The sequence below is a fragment of the Hemitrygon akajei genome, chromosome 5, assembly GCF_048418815.1.
Source record: "Hemitrygon akajei chromosome 5, sHemAka1.3, whole genome shotgun sequence".
NCBI lineage: Eukaryota > Metazoa > Chordata > Chondrichthyes > Myliobatiformes > Dasyatidae > Hemitrygon > Hemitrygon akajei.
In genome coordinates, this window is record NC_133128.1 from 34506440 (window position 1) to 34532025 (window position 25586).

The 25586-nt window shown below is 42.7% G+C and overlaps 1 long non-coding RNA gene across 1 annotated transcript; it reads left to right on the forward strand.

Moving 5' to 3' along the window:
• The first annotated feature begins 34 nt into the window (after positions 1 to 34).
• LOC140727631 (uncharacterized) lies at positions 35 to 23949 on the forward strand. The gene is made up of 3 exons (XR_012098886.1): positions 35 to 547; positions 16818 to 16969; positions 23185 to 23949. It is a non-coding gene; the product is annotated as an uncharacterized lncRNA (long non-coding RNA).
• Positions 23950 to 25586: the final 1637 nt, after the last annotated feature.

The following is a 25586-nucleotide window of genomic DNA, read 5'->3' on the forward strand; positions in this document are numbered from 1 at the left end:
CGTGGGTGACGTCAGCGGCGATCACAGGCTTTAAAAAGAGGCCCACTCTTAGGAGTGGCAGTGAGTTGCAGGAAGTATGGGATACAGAGAGAGATGATGAGAATTAATCTAACAGTATTGGGGGTGCAGGAATTCACATTAAAAGGGTTGCTGGGCATGGGTGAGAGAACACAGGTCAGGGTATTTTTAGCTTTCTTAAGGGGTACAGGGTTTTTTTATAGGATATGATGGATGAACAGAAATAGGGTACTAGGATGGGGAGGATAAAGTGTAGGTTAGGGTATGTGTATGTGTGCGATTGGGTGAAGGGATGTAGAATGTGAGTCCATCGCATACTCTGGAACAGAAGGAGGCGGTAATGCACCATTAAGCTGGGTGCCAACCGCCGTAAAACAAGACGGAGAGAGAGAGGAGCGGGCAGTGTCGGTGTGGGCAGCGAAGTACGCGGGAGCAGAGTGCTGGGCTTTGGCTCAGCGGGCTTCGACGCAAGAGGACTTCGGTGAGAGGAAATCAGTGAGCCTGAGTACGTGCTTGCTGAGGTAAAAAGGTAAGGTCAGTAGGTTCTTTTTTCATTTATTCTGACTAATCTGGGATCAAGTAATGGGAGAGACAGTTAGAGCAGTGGTGTGCTCCGTATGCAGTATGTGGGAGGTCAGGGTCAACACAGTTGTCCCTGATGACCACACCTGCAAAAGGTGCATCCAGCTGCAGCTCCTATCAGACCGAGTTAGGGAATTGGAGCAGGAGCTGGATGAACTACGGATCATTCGGGAGGCAGAGACAGAGATAGATAAGAGTTATCAGGAGGTAGTCACACCGAAAAGTCAGGAGGTAGGCAAATGGGTGACAGTCAAGAGAGGCGGGGGAGCAGACAGAGAGAGCAGAGCACCCCTGTGACCATTCCCATCAACCATAAATATACCGTTTTGGATACTGTTGGTGGGGATGACCTACCAGGAACAGGTTGCAGTGGTCTTGTCTCTGGCACTGAGGTTGGACCCTCGACTAGGGAGGGGAGGAGGGAAGAGAAGAGAGTGGTAGTGATAGGGGATTCTATAGTTGGGGAGCAGATAGGAGATTTTGTGGGGAAGATTGGGAGTCTCAGATGGTATGTTGCTTCCCTGGTGCTGGGGTCCGAGACATCTCAGATCGGGTGCAGGTTATTCTCGAGAGGGAGGGCAAGAATCCAGATGATGTGGTCCATGTAGGGACCAACAACGTGGGTAGGATGAGTGAGGGGGGCCTGCGTAGGGAGTTAGGTGCGAAGCTGAAGAGCAGGACCTCCAGGGTAACAATCTCAGGATTGCTACCTGTGCCACGTGCGAGTGAGGCAAGGAACAGAAAGTTTATACAGATTAATACGTGGCTGAGAGGATGGTGCAGGAGGGAGAGCTTCAGATTTTTAGATAATTGGGCTTTGTTCCAGGGAAGGTGGGATCTGTTCCGAAGGGATGGTTTACACCTGAACTGGAGCGGTACTAACATTCTTGCAGGGAAGTTTGCTAGGGCTTCTTGGTGGGGTGGGGGGGTTTAAACTAAATTTGCAGGGGGCTGGGATCCAGAATGTGAGAGAGGATAGCGAGATGAAGAATAAAGGACAGGTGGGGACTACACGGTTCCAGAATATTAAGTGTGTAGTACAGAAAGGTGAGGCGGAACAAGTGATAAGGAGGACACATGTACAGAGGGATTGTCTGACGGAACATGGAGTTAAATGTGCAGAAAGAATTAGTAAATTTAGGAAGGACAACAAAATTCTAGGGACGTATAGCCCGATGGGAGTTCGGGGAGTTGGGTTAAGCACAATAGGCAGACATTCAAACAGAGAGAGGAGAAATGGGCTAAAAATTCTATATCTGAATGCCCGAAGTGTCAGAGATAAGGTGGATGAGCTTGAAGCTCAGGTGCGAATGGGTAACTATGATGTTGTTGGGATAACGGAGACATGGCTGTAGGGAGATCAGACCTGGGAAATGAATGTGCAAGGGTATACGTACTATCGTAGGGACAGAAATGTGGGCAGAGGGGGTGGGGTGGCCCTGTTGGTGAGGAATGAGATTCAGCCCTTTGCAAGGGGGGACATAGGATCAGGAGAAGTGGAGTCTGTGTGGATAGAATTGAGGAACAGTAAGGGCAAAAGGACCCTAATGGGTGTTGTCTATAGGCCACCAAACAGTAGCATGGATATTGGGTGCAAGTTGAATAGGGAGTTAACATTGGCATGTGGCAAAGGTAATGTTGCAGTAGTTATTGGGGGATTTCAATATGTAGGTGAACTGGGAGAATCAGGTTGGTGCTGGACCCCAGGATAGGGAGTTTGTAGAGTGCCTACGGGATGCATTCTTGGAACAGCTTGTACGAGAGCTGACCAGGGACAAGGCTATTCTGGATTTAGTGTTATGTAATGAACAGGATTTGATAAGCAATCTTGAAGTAAAGGAGCCATTAGGACATATATGTCAAACTCAAGGCCCGTGGGCCAAATCCGGCCCGCGGTGGAATTATCTTTGGCCCGCGAGATAATATCTAATTACTAATAAAGCTGGCCCCAGTAATCGAAGCGCCTATGGCTTATGATATGGCTAATGCTGAGTTTATTCAGGTACCAGGTTTTCAGGGTTTTTAGTGTTTATTCGGCAGTCTTGCTCGGCAGTCTTCTTCATAAGAAACGGAATTTGTAAAGTGAAACACTTTGTAGTTATAGCAGAGACTGAGACACATGAGAGCAGGCTGAAAAAACGGAGGCAACGAAAGCTGCGTTCACACGCGTCTGACTGATCCGGCCTGCATGAAGCTGCATTTTGCTCAATCCGGCCCATGACATAAAATGAGTTTGACACCCCTGCATTAGGAGGTAGTGATCATAATATGGTAAGTTTTTATCTGCAATTTGAGAAGGATAAGGGCAGCTCAGAGGTGTTAGTGTTGCAGTTGAACAAAGGAGACTATGAAGCCATGAGGGAGGAGCTGGCCAAAGTTAACTGGATGAATATCCTAGCAGAAAAGACAGTAGAACAGCAATGGCAGGGATTCTTGGGAATAATGCGCAAGGTGCAAAATCAGTTCATCACCCGGAGAAGGAAGGATTCAAAGGGGGGAAAGGGGCCACAGTGGTTGACAAAGGAAGTCAGAGATTGCATAGCATTAAAAAAAAAAAGGAAATATGACAGAGCTAAGGTGAGTGGGAGGACAGATGATTGGGACATTTTTAAGGAACAACAGAACTTAACTAAAAAGGCAATACGGGGAGAAAAAATAAGGTATGAATGCAAGCTAGCCAGGAATATAAAGGAGGATAGCAAAAGCTTTTTTAGGTATGTGAAGAGAAAGAAGACAGTTAGGAACAATGTTGGGCCCTTGAAGAATGAATTGGGTGAAATTGTTATGGGAAACAGAGAAATGGCAGAATAATTTAATAAGTACTTTAGATAGATAGATAGATAGATACTTTATTCATCCCCATGGGGAAATTCAACTTTTTTCCAATGTCCCATACACTTGTTGTAGCAAAACTAATTACATACAATACTTAACTCAGTAAAAAAAAAATATGATATGCATCTAAATCACTATCTCAAAAAGCATTAATAATAGCTTTTAAAAAGTTCTTAAGTCCTGGCGGTAGAATTGTAAAGCCTAATGGCATTGGGGAGTATTGACCTCTTCATCCTGTCTGAGGAGCATTGCATCGATAGTAACCTGTCGCTGAAACTGCTTCTCTGTCTCTGGATGGTGCTATGTAGAGGATGTTCAGAGTTATCCATAATTGACCGTAGCCTACTCAGCGCCCTTCGCTCAGCTACCGATGTTAAACTCTCCAGTACTTTGCCAGATCCAGATCTGTCTTCACTAAGGAAGCACAAGCAATCTCCCAGATGTATGGATGGGCCAAGGACATAGGGTAACAGAGGAAATGAAACAGATTGACATTAGGAAGGAAACGGTGATGAGTAGACTGATGGGACTGAAGGCTGACAAATCCCCAGGTCCAGATGGTCTGCATCCTAGGGTACTAAAGGAGGTGGCCCTGGAATTTGCGGATGCATTGGTAATCATTTTCCAATGTTCCTTAGATTCAGGATCAGTTCCTGAGGATTGGAGAATGGCTAATGTTATACCACTTTTTAAGAAAGGAGGGAGGGAGAAAACATAGAACTATCGACCTGTCAGCCTAACATCAGTAGTGGGGAAGATGCTAGAGTCCATTATTAAAGATGAAATAGTGGCACATCTAGATAGTAGTGATAGGATTGGGCCGAGCCAGCATGGATTTACCAAGGGTAAATCATGCTTGACTAATCTATTGGAGTTTTTTGAGGATGTAACCAGGAAGTTAGACAAGGGAGATCCAGTGGATGTAGTGTACCTCGATTTTCAGAAGGCATTTGATAAGGTCCCACATAGGAGATTGGTGGGTAAAATCAAAGCTCATGGCATTGGAGGGAAGACATTGACATGGATAAAAAACTGTTTGGCAGATAGAAAGCAAAGGGTAGCGGTGAATGGGTGTTTCTCGGATTGGCAGGTGGTGACTAGTGGGGTGCCACAGGGCTCGGAATTGGGATCACAGCAGTTTACGATTTACATCAACGATTTAGATGAAGGCATTGAGAATAACATCAGCAAATTTGCTGATGATACTAAGCTGGGTGGCAGTGTGACATGTGATGAGGATGTTAGGAGAATTCAGGGTGACTTGGATAGGCTGGGTGAGTGGGCAGATACTTGGCAGATGACATTTAATGTGAATAAGTGTGAGGTTATCCACTTTGGGAATAAGAACAGGAAGGCAGATTATTATCTGAATGGAGTAAATTTAGGTAAGGGAGAAATACAAAGAGATCTAGGAGTCCTTGTTCATCAGTCACTGAAGGTGAATGAGCAAGTGCAGCAGGCAGTGAAGAAGGCTAATGGAATGTTGGCCTTTATTACAAAGGGAATTGAGTACAAGAGCAAGGAAATCCTTTTGCATTTGTACAGGGCCCTGGTGAGACCACACCTGGAGTATTGTGTACAGTTTTGGTCTCCAGGGTTAAGGAAGGACATCCTGGCTGTAGAGGAAGTGCAGCGTAGATTCACAAGGTTAATTCCTGGAATGTCAGGACTGTCTTATGCAGAGAGGTTAGAGAGACTGGGCTTGTACACACTGGAATTAAAGAGATTGAGAGGGGATCTGATTGCAACATATAAGATTATTAAGGGATTGAACAAGATAGAGGCAGGAAATATGTTCCAGATGCTGGGAGAGTCCAGTACCAGAGGGAATGGTTTGAGAATAAGGGGTAGGTCATTTAGGACAGGGTTAAGGAAAAACTTCTCCCAGAGAGTTGTGGGGGTCTGGAATGCACTGCCTCGGAAGGCAGTGGAGGCCAATTCTCTGGATGCTTTCAAGAAGGAGATAGATAGGTATCTTATGGATAGGGGAATCAAGAGATATGGGAACAAGGCAGGAACCAGGTATTGATAGTAGATGATCAGCCATGATCTCAAAATGGCGGTGCAGGCTCGAAGGGCTGAATGGTCTACTTCTGCGCCTATTGTCTATTGTCTATAATGCCTCTAGGTATGACTTTCTAACATTACAACAGCCATGAGATAAACTAATAATAATCTTAACTTCTTATACTGTATTCTACATTGTATCTTACAATACTAACAGCAGTATATTTTCTTTTACTAACATAGACTAATAAACCTTTTATTTCACACCTTGGAACTTATAACATGTGTGATTTTGTCTCAAACTGTGCGAGACTGTAGGTAGATCTAGTCTCTGTATCTAGCTGGAAGTTTGACTTGTCTCCCAGACCTTGTGCGACAGAACTGTGAGTGTGCTTGTCCTTCAGAGTCAGTCTCTCGAGTAACCTCTGTGTCTGCATTTCCACCTCGGTCTGTCTGTGCCGAACTTTCACCGTCATTGTGTCGTGGGGTTTCGTCATGCCCCTCACTCTTGGTGTCGTTTGTTTCCATGTCTGTATCCGTGGAAATGTCCTGTGTATCTGTATGTGGAAACACCCTCTCACCTGTCTTCAGCAGGTGCTTCCTGTTCCTCCTGTAGACTCTTCCATCTGGTGTGCGAACTATGAAGGATCTTGGTTGCTGATGCCTGTTCACAACCACAGCTGGCTGCCAAGTGTCTCCTCTCTGTATTCTGACATTTTCACCTATATGCAGATCTGGTAACTGTCTTGTATGTCTGTCATAGTAGCTCTTTTGCTTTATTTGCTTGTCATGTACTTGAGCATTACTTTCAGGAGTCAGTAGAGTTGTGGATGTTGGCAGCTTGGACTTCAGATGATGTCCCATCAACAGCTGTGCAGGACAGAACCCCACACCTTCAATCGGTGTGTTGCGGTATTCAAGCAGAGCAATATACGGGCCACTGTTGCTGCTTTGTGCCTCCTTGAGCATGTTCTTCACAGTTTGTACAGTTCTCTCTGCTTGTCCATTAGACTGAGCGTGCCCAGGACTGGAAGGAACATGTTGAAATTCCCAGCTTTCTGAAAACTCTCTATACTCACCACTGGCATATTGTGGACCATTGTCACTGACGACAATATCTGGAATACCATGTCTTGCAAATGTCGACTTCATAGATAGATAGATAGATAGATACTTTATTCATCCCCATGGGGAGATTCAACTTTTTTTCCAATGTCCCATACACTTGTTGTAGCAAAACTAATTACATACAATACTTAACTCAGTAAAAAATATGATGCATCTAAATCACTATCTCAAAAAGCATTAATAATAGCTTTTAAAAAGTTCTTAAGTCCTGGCGGTTGAATTGTAAAGCCTAATGGCATTGGGGAGTATTGACCTCTTCATCCTGTCTGAGGAGCATTGCATCGATAGTAACCTGTCGCCGAAACTGCTTCTCTGTCTCTGGATGGTGCTATGTAGAGGATGTTCAGAATTTTCCATAATTGACCGTAGCCTACTCAGCGCCCTTCGCTCAGCTACCGATGTTAAACTCTCCAGTACTTTGCCCACGACAGAGCCCACCTTCCTTACCAGCTTATTAAGACGTGAGGCGTCCCTCTTCTTAATGCTTCCACGCCACCACGAAGAAGAGGGCGCTCTCCACAACTGACCTATAGAACATCTTCAGCATCTCACTACAGACATTGAATGACGCCAACCTTCTAAGGAAGTACAGTCGACTCTGTGCCTTCCTGCACAAGGCATCTGTGTTGGCAGTCCAGTCTAGCTTCTCGTCTAACTGTACTCCCAGATACTTGTAGGTCCTAACCTGCTCCACACATTCTCCATTAATGATCACTGGCTCCATATGAGGCCTAGATCTCCTAAAGTCCACCACCATCTCCTTGGTCTTGGTGATATTGAGACGCAGGTAGTTTGAGTTGCACCATATCACAAAGTCCTGTATCAGTTTCCTATACTCCTCCTCCTGTCCATTCCTGACACACCCCACTATGGCCATGTCATCAGCGAACTTCTGCACATGGCAGGACTCCGAGTTATATTGGAAGTCCGATGTGTACAGGGTGAACAGGACCAGAGAGAGCACGGTCCTCTGCGGCGCTCCTGTGCTGCTGACCACCGTGTCAGACCTACAGTCTCCCAACCGCACATACTGAGGTCTATCTGTCAAGTAGTCAGTCCACTATCCAATCCACTATGTGAGAGTCTACTCGCATCTCCATTAGTTTATGCCTTAAGATCTTGGGCTGGATGGTGTTAAAGGCACTAGAGAAGTCCAGGAATGTAATCCTCATAGCACCACTGACCCCATCTTGGTGAGAGAGGGATTTGTGCAGCAAATACGTGATAGCATCCTCCACTCCCACCTTTGCGGTAATGACACCTTGACTGGATGTGTCACTTAACTTGGTGATTTCCAGATATTTTGAATAGTAGTCCATACAAAGCAGATATTCTGCACCATTATAGCGAAAGAGATCTGTGCCAAGCTTCTCCCATGGTCTTCCTGGTAGTGGATGGGGAAGCAAAGGCTCTCTTGGATTGCTGTTTCTGTTTTCATTACAAACAGCACATTGAGACACAATGTCCTCTATCTGAGTTGACATACCTGGCCAATAGAGAATGTCCCTTGCTCTTTCTTTACATTTCACTGTCCCCAGGTGTGACTCAAGAATTCTGTTGAGCATTTCCTGTCTCATTTGATTTGGTACTATGAGTTTTGCTGCTTCGAACATTAGTCCTGATGCATAGTTAATTTCCTCTTTAAATGTCCAGTATTTCTGTATTTCTTTTGGAACATCTTTTCTTTCTGTTGGCCATCCATTCATTGTAATGTTTCTTAGCATTTGCATTTCAGGATTATCTGCAGTCGCTTTCCTGAACATGTTCAACTTCTCCTCAGAAATAGGTAGCTCAGGTGTAACCCAGTTGACCTCCAGCTCTCTTCCTAGCAACTCTTCCTTTTGCTCTTTGAGGTAAGCACGGCTCAAAGCATCAGCGATGTGCAGTTCTTTTCCTGGCTTATAGGTGACTGTGAGAGTGTACCTCTGTAGCCTGAGAAGCATCCTTTGCATCCTCATAGGAGCTTGATGAAGTGGCTTTTTGAAGATGCTCTCAAGTGGTTTGTGATCACTCTCAACCTGGATTTCTTTGCCATATACATATTGGTGGAACGTCTCACACCCATAAACTATGGCAAGTAATTCCTTCTCGATTTGAGCATATCGGTGTTGACAGTCTGTAAGTGCTCGTGATCCATATGCCACAGGCCTCCCATCCTGCAGTATAACAGCTCCTATTCCTTCCGAACTGGCATCCACAGACATCGTCACCGGTTTATTGACATCATAGAACTTGAGTGCTGGTGCATTGGTAACCAACTGCTTCAATGTGTCAAAACTTTTCTTTTGTTCGTCTTCCCAATGCCATTCAGTGTTGCTCTCTAGTAGCTTTCGAAGTGGAGTGCTGACCTCTGATAAGTTGGGAATGAACTTGGCAAGATACTGTATCATGCCCATGAACCTCAATAGTTCTTGCTTGTCTTCGGGTGGTGGTAGCTGTACCACAGCCCTGACCTTTTCATTATCTTGTTTTAGCCCATCAGCGCTGAGTTCGTGACCTATGTATTTGATCTCTATAGTTCTGATCTTACATTAGGTTGTACTCACGTGCTCTCTCCCGGAGCTTCCTCAGTCTCTGATCATGCTCCTCAATTGTGTCACCCCATATCAGCAAGTCATCAATAATGTTGACCACTCTATCCAGGCCTTCAATCATTTGTGCCACTGACCTCTGGAATACCTCTGATGCAGAAGAAATCCCAAAGGGTAGACGCAGGAAATGATATCTCCCTATGGGCATGTTGAAAGTGCATAATTTGGAACTTTCGTCATCCAGCTTGGTCTGCCAGAAACCTTGATTTGCATTTAATACTGAAAAGTATTTCACAATAGGCATGCAGGAGACAACCTCTTCAACCGTGAGCAGTGGATAGTGCTCTCTTTTGATGGCTCGGTTGAGATCTTGTGGATCCATGCAAATCCTCATCTTTTTTTCTGTGACCACTGTCACCATACTATTCACCCAGTTGGTCAGTTCTATTTGTCTCGTTATGACTCCCATCTGTTTCATTCTGTGTAGCTCCTCCGCTACTCGATCCCTGAGAGCTACTGGAATCTTTCTCAGGGCATGCACGACTGGTGCAACAGTTGGATCAATCTGGATATGGTGTTTCCCTGGTAAACATCCTAATCCAGAAAACAAGTCAGCAAAGTCTTTGAGAATGTCATTTTCTTTTTCCACACCGTAGATTCGCTTCACCAGGCCTAGCTTTGTGCATGTTGGTTTGCCCAGTATTGCTGGAACATGTTGCTGTACTATCTCAAACTCTATCTTGTGTTTTCGTCCTTTGTACACACATGTGAGTGTTTTCTTTCCCAATGGTGCTGTCTTGTGACCGAAATATGCAACAAGCTTGCAGGTGGATTTCCTCAGTCTTCCTCTGATGTTTCTGCTGACATTACATTGCACTTTGCCCAGTGTCAAGCTTAAATGTCACATTCCTCCTGTTTATCATCAGATCTTGAGTCCAATCATCTTCATCCTCCATCTCTGCATTGTCAATATTCTTGATGCATACCTCCTGTTCCACTTCAACTGTGCCAATGAACATGTCACTGTTGCCCTCACTCTGTTCCACAACATGCATTTTCCTTGCTTGCTCCTGCAATTTGCACATCTTTGCAAAGTGATTATTTTTCTGCATAATTTGCATGTTTTACCAAAGGCTGGACATTTTCTGTATCCATGTTTATAACCACATCTGTTGCAGTTAACTTCCTTTTGATCATCCTGTGGAGCTGGCTTTGTCCTACTCTTGTCAGCTTTCACAGTTTTTATTTTGTGCACATCAATCTCTTCATTGAGCACTTTAACCTGACTTGATGTGATCTCGCTGGCATGGCAAACATCTAATATAAGCCCCGCCTCTCTCAACAGCCTGCCTCTCATTTGACCATCTCGCATGCCGCATACAATCCTGTTGCGTAGTAAAGAATCATGCAATTGTCCGAACTCACAGTTCTTCAAATCTGTTACGTAGGCGTCTATGGTCTCTGTCGGTCCTTGAGCCCTCGTGAAACATATGTGTCAGATGTACGATAGGTTTTTTTCTCGGTTCGCAGTAATCTTGAAACTTTTTCTTCAACACTTCAATTTTATCTCGCTCACCATCTTGGAAGACAAACGTGTTGCAAACCTTTATTGCCTCCAACCCTGCCTCATGCAGAAACGTAGCACATTGCACTTTCTCCGTTTTTTCAGCTATGCCGCTAGCGGTGCAAAACAGCTCAAACCGCTGGATCCATATTTTCCAGTTCTCAGCAAGATTACCTCATAGGCTTAAACTTGACGGTAGCTGTAACTGTGACATCTTTCACTCCTTTTTTTCTTGCAATTACTTCTGACACCATGTAGTATTGATGTGACTCAGACAACGCTGTAGATTGAACAACCACGTTTATTCAACAGACCTCCATTTTCTTTAACCCCCGTTCTGACGTCATACGCACTCTGAACTACGAATACTCACACAGTACATTACACCCTTCACTTGGGCTCACTTATTACCTGCCAGCTGGTACTCTTCCTCCTCCTCCCCTCCCCCCATTTTGTTTTTCTGACTTATGTCCCCTAACTTTCCAGTCCTGTTGAAGGGTCTCGGCCCAAAATGTTTTCCCCAAAAAATGCTGCCTGTCTGGTCAAGTTTCTCCAGCATTTTGTGTGTGTCGCTCAAGATTTGCTGCACCTGCAGAATCTATTCCTAGATTAGCTCCTGGTTAAACCCCAAAGTCATTTTGTTCCTTTCTCCTGTATTCAATACGATGGAATGCAGAATGCTTGATTTGTAGTAGTGATCAGGTAGAGTCAATAGTAGTGACACTCAAGCCTGGTGTTTAATACAGAGATGTCTGTTTCCATCCATTTCTCATCCTCTTCATAGCTGCAGCAAAGGTTGGCGAAATCTGTCTCTAAATACACAGAGGGTAATGTTACATCCTGGACTCCAATGAGAAATCAAATCATAAATACTACTTTTCAAGCCACTAGTTAAAATTCTTAAAATACAACCCTAACAACCATGTCTTTAGTATTATTCATGTTGTTGAATGGTTTGTATAGAATTCAAATTACACATCAGCATAAATCCTATGTGAATTCATGAATATATTTGGCTGGATAATTTTTAAATGCTTTAATATGCTTAACAGAAAATGTTAATCTAATGTAATTCATGGACCATTATATTTTGTTTGGATGAGTTCTTGAAGGACAAACTAGCTGAAAAGTAAATTTATAGATTACCTGTTCAATTCCACTTCTCCTCCCTCTACTTCTATATCTCCTTTTCCATCTACTTCTCTTCCTTATCCATCGTGCTCAAGATCTTGCCTTTGTCAATTACTTGTTTTTTTTATTTAGAAAGGGAGAGAGACAAAAAGCAAAACATTGCAGGATTGTTAATTTAACAATAGTAAGAGGGAAATTGTTTGAAATAATAATTAATAACGTCATAGCTCAAAGGTCAAGAGTAAACATATTGGCATGGATAGAAAACAGAGTGAAGATAAATGGGTCTTTCTCTGGTTGGCAAGATGTACCTAAGCATCAACTTTGCAACACTCTGGATAACTGAGTGTGAAGAGTGTGAATGAATGGTTGCTATATTTGGTAGGAATGTAACCTGTGAAGAGAACACTGGAGATTGCAAAGATATGGATAGGCTAGTTGAGCAAAGATGTGGGGTATAATTGAGAACATATGAATTTATTCATTTTGGAAGAAAAATAAACTAGTACATTAACAAAATGCTGAGAGATTACAGGACTCTGAGACACAGAGGAACCTGGGCGTCTTTGTACAAGTATAGGGAGTGGACAGGAATTTGGCGTTGAGGTTACAATTACATCCATGATATGCAAGACTGAGTGGCTAACTCCTGCTATGAACTGAATGTTTGTCTGTTTTAATGTAGGTTGTACAGCTGACAAGAAACAACTGGAAATATTATCACCTGTTTTTCAGAGTTCTGCAGTCCTAAACCAGTACAATTTTGTCATGCAATCTGTAGGAGTCTGTTCTCTAGCTACACTGTAATCTGTACTGCATGTTTATTAAGCTTATTATGGTAACTAATCACATGAGTGGGTGTGTGGTAAAAGTGAAGGGAATAGGTTATATATTCTTGCTTATTTCATTGCAGTTTTTAGGTCAAAAACCTTTGCTGCGAGAAGGTAACAGTAGGTTTGTTTCGGTTTGGTTCGACAGTTATATCAAATGAACATAAGCATTCAAATGTGTCCATGCAGTTAGGAGCAGCTTATGGCAAGTAACAACTTTTTGATGATACATGCTGTGTGTTTAGGTTTGAAACATAGCTTTGAATGGTCATCATTGCTGTGTCCACTGAAAAGCTGTAAAGTGGTGTTTGCCTGAAGTGTTCAGGCCAGGTGGTTCTGTTGAAAAGCTGCAGAATAGAGTTGCTTCCATTGTTGACAAGCTGAGTTGAATTTGTTGTTGTTTTATCTGGTTTGTGTGCTTGGAAAGCAACATGAGTCCAGCTGGAAGCAGTGACCTTGAAGTTAAGCGTAAGAGTGAAATTAAACAAGTACGTGATATTCAAGATCAGTTTTTTCGAGGACATGAAAATGTTTACAAAGACAAAAAACATGATGATATATGCACTGAAGATAGCATGTCTAACATACATGCAGCATGTTCTATTGCTTGCAGAATAACTTGTGCATTTGATATCTTGGCTGATTTAGCTGAGTTATATGCATGACAACAAATATTGAGGAACAAGCACACATTGGAAGAAAAGGAGGAGTAGCTTTGAGAAAAGCAGGAAGAAACGATGAAACAGCTTTGGAGAAACCAGAATGAACTTTGGAGAGAGAAGAACCAAGTTAAGTTGCAAGAAGAAATTGCAGCCAAGATAGCCAAAGTTAAAGTGCTAAGGGCTTCAAGTGCCATGAATGCTAAATATGATCCAGCAGAGCAGTTCTCTGGTGAGAGTTCCTATGATGACATGCAACAGAGAAAATCCAGCATACTTGATGTCATTGTGGATACATTTGAGGAACAAATGTCCATAAGCCATGAGTTTGAACCCCAAGGGGCAGTTCAGGGTCTTCACACTCAGCCTGCACCAAGGAGGCACTCTGAACCAATGCCATATCCAATAGCACAAGGTGCTTCTGAGGATATTGATTTACAATATGAAGGCTCTAGTGTTTCAGATGATAAAGATCTAAGTGCCATGTTGGAAGCCATAAGGACATGGAAGGAAATTACAAGGATAGTGATGCAACAACAACACATTGCATCTCTGCCTAAAAGAGAGATTGAAATCTTCAATGGAATGCTTTAGACACATTCACCCCTTTCAGCAGCTCAGTTTCCAGCAAACGAGTATGCTTCAGGTGAGACCATTCCTGAAGATCTCTCTGATGAGGAATGTTGTCTTTGTAGACAGGTATACATTTCTGTGTATTGATGACTTTCCAATGGCTGATGGATTCTGAAGCACTAAATTTTCTGTGGCATAGCCTTAGAAAGGATGTGCGTAATTAGACTGCAGTGCCAGCAAGCCAAAATTAACCGTCATGTCCAGGCACCATTGGCAACTTTTGAGGTCTCTGAGCAACAGTTTTACCATGTCAATGTTGACCTTGTTGGTCCTCTTTCCCCCGTGATTTCATGCACCTCCTTACCATGGTGGACCATACCACCAGGTGGCCGGAAGTCAGTCCTTTAGCATTGACAATGGCCACAGACGTTGATTGAATTGGCACCCCAATTGACACTTCCTCTGACCATGGTCCCCAATTCATATCAGACCTCTGGGTTGTGATGACTCAGAACCTCAGTGTTAGGCTACATCACGCCACAGCGTATCACCCGCATCTCCAAAAGAGGACCTGCAGTCATCTGCAGCTGAACTGGTATACAGGCAGCTGTTACGGGTGCCAGGTGATTTTATTCCTGATGCCACGACCTCCTGGCCAGCCACTCAACAGTGTTCCACCCTCCTCGGTAAATTCAATTCCTTTTCACCTATTCCTTCCTCCCATCATGGTGCAGACCACTCTTGGGTTCCTGTTGACCTACATTGTGCCTCATTTGTTTTCGTCCACCATGCTGCACACCAACATCCCCTTAGACCCCCTTACGATGGCCTGTTCTGCATTTTGGAATGAACGGAAAAGCCTTTTATCATAGCTGAGAGGAGTAAACCTGAATGTGTTTTGGTAGATCGCCTTAAGCCAACCCAAGAAGATTCAGAGTATTCTGCTGCCATGCCTCTGCCATCACATGACATAAGCATGCCGACACACCTCTGGTTGAGCCAAAGGCATCTGCTGTTCCTCCACTCATGGAACATATGACCCATGCTAGGCGTATCGTCTGAGCTCCAAGCAGGCGCACAGTGCCAGTTTTAGTGAATTCGGGGGGCGCTCTGTAGTGTAATGTAATTGGTGGAAACGTACAGAATTCACAACCACTGACATTGGATTGGGATTCGCTGTAAGGGGCTGGTCTGATGTGATGAGGTAATAATTTAAAGGACTTTCACTACGCTTTGTGTTCAGTTTTTGGTGTTCAATAAATGAGTTGTTATGGTTTATCTTAAACATAAAATGCCTGCGCTGCTCTATTTGTGAAAACCTACAGTAAGTAGTCACATTAGTGAGGAATAAGTTCTGTATTCTTGCAGTCTGGGGTGGTTTGTAGCTTGGGAGCAGTGCTGATCATATCCTTTGCTGACTGTTGAGATAACACTGAATAATGCTTAGCTTACATATGAGTATGCTTAAGTTTATTTGCTTCAAGTTTGTATGTTTGCAAATTGCTAATAAAGGATCAAATATAGGATTCAACTTTTGGAGCATTTATTGGAGCTGGGTGAAGTTAAGTTAAGGTTAAGTTTAACAGTCTGTAGCAGTCACAGTCTAGTGGCAATTGTTTTGGTTTGGTATTGCTGCTGTACAGTTGTTATCAGTATTCTGCTCTGTCACATTTGATGAGGCAGCACTGTTTTGGTTTTGTACGCGTGTGGCCCATCAGGAGCAGGAATGTGTGCGGCTGCAGTAGTTGCGGAAGGAATGAAACTCAGGCATGTTGCCAGCTGGCATTTTTGAATGTCCTGAACTGAGACATTAAATAATGGTCTTTATAGTCAGAGCATACAAAATGTATTACCCTGTACTTTCTCAATATATTTCAGAATTCTAGTATATCCTAGTTATTGTCATGAAAGTTTAATTGCATGTGGCAACTGAAAGTGTATCACTCAGCATCCTAGGAATGCGATCATGTTACATTTTAGGTGCTATTGGAATCTGTTGTACTTTATGTTTTTAATAAGGTATTAATTGAATTAATGAGTATTTAGTCTTGCTTCACTAACATATAACTTGTATAAAAGGATCTAGTGCTTTCCTGGTGAATAATCTCTTCTTGGGCTTCCAGCTGGGTACAATGTCGATTTTAACCAATATTTGTCCATCCCTTCTGATTGGTTAGTGCACATCAATCAAGTTGTTGCTGCCTCACATTGTTCACAATCGAATTCCAGTTCTTACTTAGAGTGAGACCTTCATCTTTGTTAAAATTCTTTTTCCTCTAGTTTTATCTTAATGGCTTCCTTTACCAGGTGGTCCCAAAAGCCATTGGTGCGGCACAGTAGTTTTGTGCCATCAAAGACTATAAAGACCATTATTTAATGTCTCAGTTCAGGGCATTCAAAAATGCCAGCTGGCAACATGCCATCAAAGTTAATCCTATGGCTATTGTGAATGCAATGTTCTGCTACCACCGATTTCTCCGGATAACCCAAGTGGATACACCTCCTGTGCTCCTTGATGGAGGCTCCCACCGTGCATCCCGTCTGTCCGTATACACTGCTCTGCATTCACAGGGAATGGCTACAAGGTGAAGGAGTTCAACTGGGCCCATAAAAGGGCCAACGGAAAAACCAAGAAACCTACCAATGAGGCAGAAACCCGTTGCTTCCACCTGTCTTCCCTTTATTTCCATGGTATTTGGAAGGATCGCCAAGATTGTGAAGAAATACTGGATTAATACCATCCACAAACTCTTAAGAAAGTTCAAATTGATTTTGTGTAACATCTGAGCAGCCCCAAACAAGAAAAGAAAACTGGGTTCATTTAAAGTGGTAACAAGGTGAACTATCTCACTGCCGGGAGCCCTCGATCTCAGAGAGGCTGGTGTACACACGCCATGGCAGATAGTTTAGTGATTATTGTGTGAAAAGAACCCAAGCTGTTCAGTCTGCTTCTCAACAGGTTTCTGCTGCTTGATGTGGTCTACTGGGAGGAGGGCACACCTTGATTCCTGGTGAGTGGGTCCTAGAAACCACATAAGGAACTACTGGGAGCTCGGTGAGAAGATCCTTACCTAGTACTGTTAATTACCAGTTCAGCAGTCAAGGAAGAAGGTAGGTGGCTACATGCCAGCCATTGCAAGTGAGCTAAAATGACACCAGATTTAGACAAGTACTGTGAAAAGACTTCAAGCAAGTTGATAATTATTGGATATTATGGATTTTATGTAGATGTTTGTTGTTATAGATAGATAGATAGATACTTTATTCATCTCCTACTTCCCCTTCCCATGATATGCCAGTTCAAATGACTTATAATGTATATTTATGGGTATCACATGAATATGCAGATACTGTTCATGATTCAAATTGTTGGCCATGTCAGTGTATACCACACACTTCCGACCACGGCTGGGCATTCCTGCAGATCCATAGCAAGTATGTATCCTTTCCATTAAACATTTCAGTGACGGCGATGTAGCTACTTTGCCTGTGGTTCACCATTCTGACAAGGGGACACAAGTACACAAAGGTCTTTAACCCCCCACATATTGTCTCAAATGGAGTTGTTTATGTGACAATGATCAGCATGATTTGAGAAACGACACATCTGAGACCCTATCCATATTTTAGCCGCACTCATAACCATCTCTGGTAATGCAAAGCAATCCAATAGTGTGGGCTGTTGTGGATAGGGTAGCAGAGCAATATTCATGTATTTACCATAAAGGATGCTTTTTGCCCGAGTTCAGAAGCTACCATTCCAGCAGGGCACAGCTCATGTAATTGTACTTTCTTTAATTGAAGTAATTTCAGTCTTTGAAGCTGGGTTACCCAATATTAAAGGTCAATATTCATCTTAATAAGCATGAACTTAATCTACAGTTTTTGTGTTTAAAGGCAATCATCACCAAAGTAATCCAAACTTGTTTAAGTATGCTTGATGTGTCCAATGCTATAAATGCTTTGAAGAACATCTATATGTTCTGTGATATTATACAACGGAAGTTTTTTTGATTACTCTGTAACACAGATACTTTAAGTTTTTCTATCTCTGAAGTTTCAGATGTAATGACCCAATGTGTGATTTAGAATCAAAGGGATTGGATGGAATTGGTTGTTATTTATGTTTTAATAAGTAATTAATTGAAATATGAGTTTTTAGCAAGACTTAGTTTGTAGTTTCACGAACATAAAACTTGTATTTTTCACAATATGTGGTGTTAGACTCTACCTACTGGTGGCAAAATTATATAATAGTTATGTAATGGTTTATCACCTTTCATGTTTTATTGGCTAAGTGTTAAACATGCTATACCTGTGTGACTTCCAGTAGGTTCCCCCCATCATAGGAATTTGCCTCACCTAGGTATAAAGGTTCAAAGGTTCAATTTAATGTCAAAGAAATGTATACAATATACATCCTGGAATGCTTTTTCTTCACAAACATCCATGAAAACAAAGAAGTGCCCCAAAGAATGAATGATAGTTAAACGTGAGAACCCCAAAGTACCCCCTAGCTCCCCGCACCTGCACATAAGTGGCGGTGAGCAACAATCCGCCCTCACCCCACTGGCAAAGCAAAAAGCGCACCTGCGACCGAGCCCAAGCGTGTGCTAAGCGATAGCAAAGACACAGACCAAAGTTACCCCAAAGGCTTCGCACTTCATCCGACATTCGACAAACCACAGGTTCTCTCTCTCCCTAATAAGGGAGAGGGAGGAGTCCCCCATTTTCACAGCGAGTGGGAGACATAACAACAACCTGCTGGTTTATGATGTTAAAAGTCCGCTTCATCATTTTTTTCAAGCTTTGTATCCAAAGATAGCAAGGACCTCATGTCTTCGGGCCCACAGCGAGAGATTTTCCTCCGATGACACACGAGTTTCCTGCTGTGACACTGACCCTCGATCCACCCATCTCCAGAGCCCTGAGATCCTGGGCTTCCGAACACAATCGAGACTTTCAGGTCAAACACTTGGCATGTCAAATAATGGCCAGACATGGAACCCCAAGGACGGGCCCCATTCCCACAAAGAACCAAAGCCTGCATGTAACTCCAGGTCAGGGTCTTCAAAAGAACTCTGAAAGGGAAAAATGAAGATATTAATGATGGAAACTGAGCTGTTTCTGAAGATGCAAGCAAAGGGGTTTCTGTTAGGCGTCATTATCCCTCCTAAGCTCCTAAAGGTGTCTTTTCTGCATAGATCGCCGTATTAGTTCTTTGTTTTAGTTTCTGCTCATCTCCTAGTAGTAAAACTATTGCCCTGTGCTCTGTGCCTATTTCTTTGCTCTACCCTTTCAATAAGTAATTATGAAGCAACAAGTTTTCGACTCATTCTTGGACTCCCATAAGAACCTGATGATTGGAAATCACCAGTTCCAACAGTGCATAATGTGCAGAATTGCATTTGACCCAGATAGGCTAAAAAACAATTCTGGGTGAAACTCTTCTAGCCAATTCTTTGTCCACTCCAGGTTTATGTGCCCTGCTTTTTCCTGACCAGACATTTTCAAAATTCACAGGCCAAACACTTTATAAAGGTTAATGAGTGTCTTACAACCATTTGCCTGCTGAGATTCCTTTCCAATCGGTGCATCAATAGTGACATCACTTGAGGCTTTATCACAACAACGGCTGACCACTCAAATGGGTCAGACACTTTGCGGCAGAAGGCAAAGACGTGCTCATTGAGGAAGAGCTCATCCCAGAATCTTCAAAGACATTGCATCTATCTGCACTTCAGATGAACAATGTTTTTATGAGGCTCAATTTTTCCAAGACACTTATCATTGAGGTGTGAAATCCTGTGGAAAAACCTTCAGCTATGGTCCTGTACCTGGGCTACTCTATCAGTAGTGGTCAATGTCATAATAGTTCTCAATTTCCTCATCACTGGAACATTTTCAAGCCAACCTTTGCCCATATTTCCAAATTTTCTGCTCATGGCTGCTTGAAAGATGTTTCCCAGACTCTCTATTTACAAAGAAATAACTTCAACTACTTTAATTTCAGTGAGGAGCAGCAGGGTTCTCCTGCACTGGGATGTGCCAGGCTGTCCTCAAACTTGTACCACCAATTTCTACATCAATGGGAAATAGTTCCACTTCTTTAAGATGCAGTTTGTTGTAAATCATGAGATTCTCCTATGGTTAATGTCAAACGGCCATTAGTATATCCTCAGAGAAACTGCACTGGTGAACATTTTCAGTGTCTGGAGAGACTTGAGGGCACAAGATCTACTTTCTACTCTCTTTCAGCTCACACAGTGCACTCTCCAACCACAAAACCGAGTTACACTTGAACCTGGATCACACACAAATAAAGATAAAGCAACCTTACCTATATAATATTTGATAGGCTGCTTTGATCGAGGGGCACATAGCAGCAGATGTCTTGCAAATGTAGAAAATTTATCACCATAGCCTCTGTACTGAGCAATTTTGCAGAGTGCAGGGTCTTGAAGCAGAGCCTGACACAAGGAAGGAGCAGGAAGAGGGTTGTCGGAGTGCTGCCCTGGCCAGTATAAACAGCCTTATTTTCCATTGAAGAAGATGAGTTGACCATTGTTGGTACAGGTTGCAAGGGACTCTCTTGTAGGGAGATATTTTTTCAAATTAGTTGCAGGATCATAAACCCAGTGAAAGCCAAGTAACCTTCTCCTGTCTCCATTGGTTAACACCAGCATTTGGACACCATTTGCGCCTTCCACTTTATCTCAGGAACTGGTTGTAGACTTCAGGAGAGAGAAACCAGAGGTCCATTAACCAATTCACATAGAAGGATCAAAGGTGGAGACCTCCAGTTCCTGGGGGTTATTATTTCAGAGGATTTTTTTCTGCACTCTGCACGTAAGTGCAATTGCAAAGAAAGCACAAGCAGGGCCTCTACTTCCTTAGGAGTCTGCGGAGATTTGGCATGACATCTAAAACTTTGACAAACTTCTATAGATGTTCAGTGGAGAGTGTATTGACTAGCTGCAACACAGCCAGGTATGGAAACATTAAAGGTACTGGATTCGGCCCAATACATTACAGGTAAAGCCTTTCCAATCATTGAGCACATTTACATGAAATGCCATTGTAGGAAAGCAGTATCCATCATCAAAGATCCCCACCATCCAGGGAATGCCCTTTTCTCACTGCTGCCACTGGGTAGAAGGTATAGGAGCCTCAGGACTCACACCACCAGGTTTAAGAACATTTAGGACCATCAGGCTCTTGAACAAAGGGAATAACTACACTCACTTGTTTATCCATTGAGTTATTCCCACAACCAATGATCTCACCCTAAGTACTCCTTACCTTGTTGCCTCATGTTCTCATTATTTATTACTATGTATTTCAATTTGTATTTGTAGTTTGTTGTCTTCTGCACTCTAGTTGATCTTCCATTGATTCTGTTATAATTACGATTCTATATATTAGCTGATGATGCCCACAGTATATGAATCTCAGTATTGAATATGAAGACATACTGTATTTGTTCTTTGGTAATAAAATTTACTTTGAAATTTGAACTTCATCTATGAAAGTAACATTTCCCTTTGAATGCACCTTTGAGAGAAAGCGATAGCTGACTTCAGCTGTTCCGCAATGTCTTCTCCATCTGGTCATCTGCTGCTAACTGTCCACCATGATGAGAGTGCTTTTAAACTCTAAAGCTCTTCTTTAGCCCTAACATCAATGATGTTCAGAGAAGTGCAAAATTGCTCATTTGAGCAATTGAGCAACACCTGTGAGAATAGAACTATCTTTCCGTGTGTTCTGTTTAGATCAGTGACACTAATGGGTGGATACAGATTATTTGTCCTATTGGGCAGACAGACATCAGATGGACTTTAATCAGGGCAAGCTGCACTTTGGCAGGGTAAATGCAGGGGGAAAGTATACAATTATTGGCAGGATCCTTAATGGCATTGATGTACAGGGGATCTTGGCGTCTCTGAATGTAGCAATTCAAGCAGATTGAGAAGGTCTGCATTGGTTGGAGTACTAAGAATAAGGGTCAGGAATCGTGAATCTTTGATCTGTAGGTACAGACACAGGGATTTACCGTAGACTGGGGAGGGATGTCATAGATTATGAGATATTTAATCAAAGACACATGAACCTGAACTTGCACAATTAAAGAGCGTTCTGCAGGCTCTTTTACTGCAAGTGGGACAGCCCATGAGGGCTTGAAAAACTGGAAGGACTAAGGTAAATCGATGAGGGAAAAGTGAAGTCAAATAGAGGTCCAGGAGGCAGTGAAATGACACAGATAACCCCCTGGCTAACACACTGAGAGATGTCTATAGGTCTGTAGTCGGCGGGAGTGGAAATAGCACAGACTGATAATAACACCACAGGAACCATGTACACATTGTGGAAACACCCCCATGATATAAAGAAAGTTGAACCTAGTGCCTGTCCCATGGTCCGGGCTGGGGTAGGAAGAATCATGGGAAGAATACAGGTGTTCCCCTCTTTACGAATGTTTGCTTTATGCTACTTCGCTTTTACAAAAGACCTATATTAGTAACCTGTTTTCGCATTACAAAGAGAATTTTTGCTTTTAAGAAAAATTTTCACATATAAGTTAATGGTTCTTCACTACGCCATTTCGGCTTAAGAAAGGTTTCATAGGAACGCTCTACCTTTGTAAAGGGGGGGGGGGGGCAGCTGTAATTGACAAAAGGGGTATGGGGATTGGGTTAGCTTGCACAGTCCAAAGACACAGTGGGTAGTTTAATTGCTCATTTTAGATTGTCCTGTTATTCACCTAGGATTAATTGGGTTTGTTGGGGGATTGCTGGTGTGGTGTGATTCGAAGAGCTGGAACGGCGTGTGGTTAAAGTAAAATAAGTAAAAACAGATTGATCCAGAATGACAGAGCCTGTTGCCGAAGGCTTCGGTCAGGGTCCCCGGACAGTCAGAACGATGAAGTCTCTCCACTGGGGGAGCAAAACCTTGTGTAGTTATGATGGAAGGATGAGAACAAGCAAAGGGTCGATGTTCTGTCCGATCAGCCTTTCTCAACCTTTTTGCCCAGGAGGAACCTTCGAAATAATTTTCAGATCTCAGTGAATCCCTGCATAAAAATTCTTATATCTACAGCTTATGGAACATTAGCGAGATCAGTAAATTGTAGATATGATAATCCAAAAAGAATTGCCAATGCTCCTTTGAGTAGAGAATGAATTTTTAGCCAATCTTTCTTGAAAAGGAAACAAATAGTTAAGCTTAGTTTACCTTTCATGAAATTAATCTCTTTCTTTCCCTTTCATAAATTTTAATAACTCATAAGGCAAACATGATAAATTTCTGTTGATACTCTTCTTTCACAGAAATCCAGGACTTGTCCAGGGGCAGGTCAGTAAATCTCATCTTGAGTGCACAATCAGACTGCAGCTCACAAAGTCCTTCCTCATCTCTCAAAGTCAAGTTCTCAGGTTGAGCAGAAGGTTCAGAGGAAGGATTGATCCCTCAGCCAGTCATACTCTTAGCTGAAAGGGAGGAAAAATACTGTTCAATCTTGTTCCGCAGTTCTTCCAGGTGGTTTTCAATAAGACTCGAGACTTTCTGATCTCCTTCCTCACTCTCAAGCCCAAGCAGCAGTGGAAACATTTCAAGATTTCATCTTACAACATGAGTTTTCCAAAGATTTAATTTTCTTTTAAATCCAAGAAACCTGAGCAGCAGCTAATGGAGGAGCCTTAAGTCCCACACCGACAGTTCCAGAAACAGTTATTGCCCTTGGTCATCAGGCGCCTGAGCCAGTGTGGAGAAATTCACTCACCTCAACTCTGAACTGATTCCACAACCCATGGACTGACCCCCCCCCAACTCTTGTTCTCAGTATTACTTATGTATTTAGTGTTGTGTTTGTTCAGTTTGTACTCTGTTGCACATTGGTTGCTTGTCAGTCTTTGCTCGAGTATAGTTTCTTCATTGATAATGTAATTCATTGCTCTGCTGTTAATACCTGCAAGTAAATAACTCTTAAGGCAGTTTTTAGTGATGCATACCTACCTTCATAATAAATTCATTTGAATGTTTAACTTTGGAAACTGACTGATTAACCAAAATAAAGCATGGGTTTGGAGATCAAACATTTAAATTCTCCCCTCATTTATGATTTTTTCACATATTGCCATAATAGTACCTTAATGCTTAGTGGATAGTCCAGTTTATAAAACAATAAGACATAGGAGCAGAATTAGGCCATTCAGCTCATTGAGTCTGCTCCACCATTTCATTAAGGCTGATCCTGGATCCCACTCAACCACATACACCTGCCTCTCACCATATCCCTTGATGCCCCACATAATCAAGAACCTATTAACTTCTGCTTTGAATATACCCATGAACTTGGCCTCCACTGCAGTCTGTAGTAGAGTAGTCCACAGATTTACCACTCTTTGGCAAAAAAAAAAATCCTCCTTACTTCTGTTCTAAAAGGTTGCCCCTCAATTTTGAGGCTGTGCCCTCCAGTCCTAGCTACCCCCACCAGAGGAAACATCCTCTTCACGTCTACCTTATCTAGTCCTTTCAACAGATGCCCACTCATTTTTCTGAATTCCAGTGAGTACAGGCCCAAAGCTGCATATGGTAACCCCTTCATTCCCAGAATCATCCTTGTGAACCTCATCTGGACTCTCTTCAATGAGAACACATACTTTCAGAGTGAGGGGCTCAAAACTGTCAATAATACTCCAAGTGCAGCCTCACTAGTGTCTTATAAAGCGTCAGCATTATCTGCTTATTTTTATATTATATTCCCCTTGAAAAAAGAGCCGACATTGCATTTGCCTCCTTTACCACAGGCTCAACCTGTGAATTAACCTTCTGGGAGTTTTGCATGAGGACTCCTGTCCCTCTGCACCTCTGATGTTTGAATTTCCTCCCCATTTAGATAATAGTCCGCACTATTGTTCCTTTTACCAAAATGCGTTGTCATACATTGCCCCACACTATATTCCATCTGCCACATTTTTGACCATTCTTCCAATTTATCTAAGTCCTGCTGCAATCACATTGGTTCTCAGCACTACATACCCCTCCGCCTATCTTCATTCATCCTCAAACTTTGCCACAAAGCCATCAATTCCATTATCTAAATCATTGACAAACAATGTCAAAAGTAGCGGTCCCAATACTGAACCCTGAGGAACATAACTAATCACTGGCAGCCAACTAGAAAAGGTCCCCTTTACTCCCACTTGTTGCCTCAACCTGTCAACCATTCCCCTATCCATGCCAGTGTCTTTCTTGTAAAGCCATAAGATTTTATCTTGTTAAGCAGCCTCATGTGAGTCACCTTTTCAAATGCCTTCTGGAAATCCAAGCAAATGACACGCACTGCCTCTCCTTTTTCCACCCTGCTTGTTACTTCCTTGAAGAACTCTAAGAGATTTGCCAGGCAAGATTTCCCTTCACAGAAACCATGCTGACTTTGACTTATTTTATCATTAGTCTCCAAGTACCTCGAAACCTCATCCTTAATAATGGACTCCAACACTTTCCCAACCACCGAGGTTAGGCTAACTGGCCTATAATTTCCTCTCTTTTGTCTTCCTCCCTTCTTAAAGAGTGGAGTGACATTTGCAATTTTCCACTCCTCTGGGACAATGCCAGAATAATGTGATTCTTGAACGATCATGACCAATGCATTCATTATCTCTTCAGTAACCTCTTTAAGAACTCTGGAATGTCGTCCATCTGGTCCAGGTGACTTACCCACCTTAAG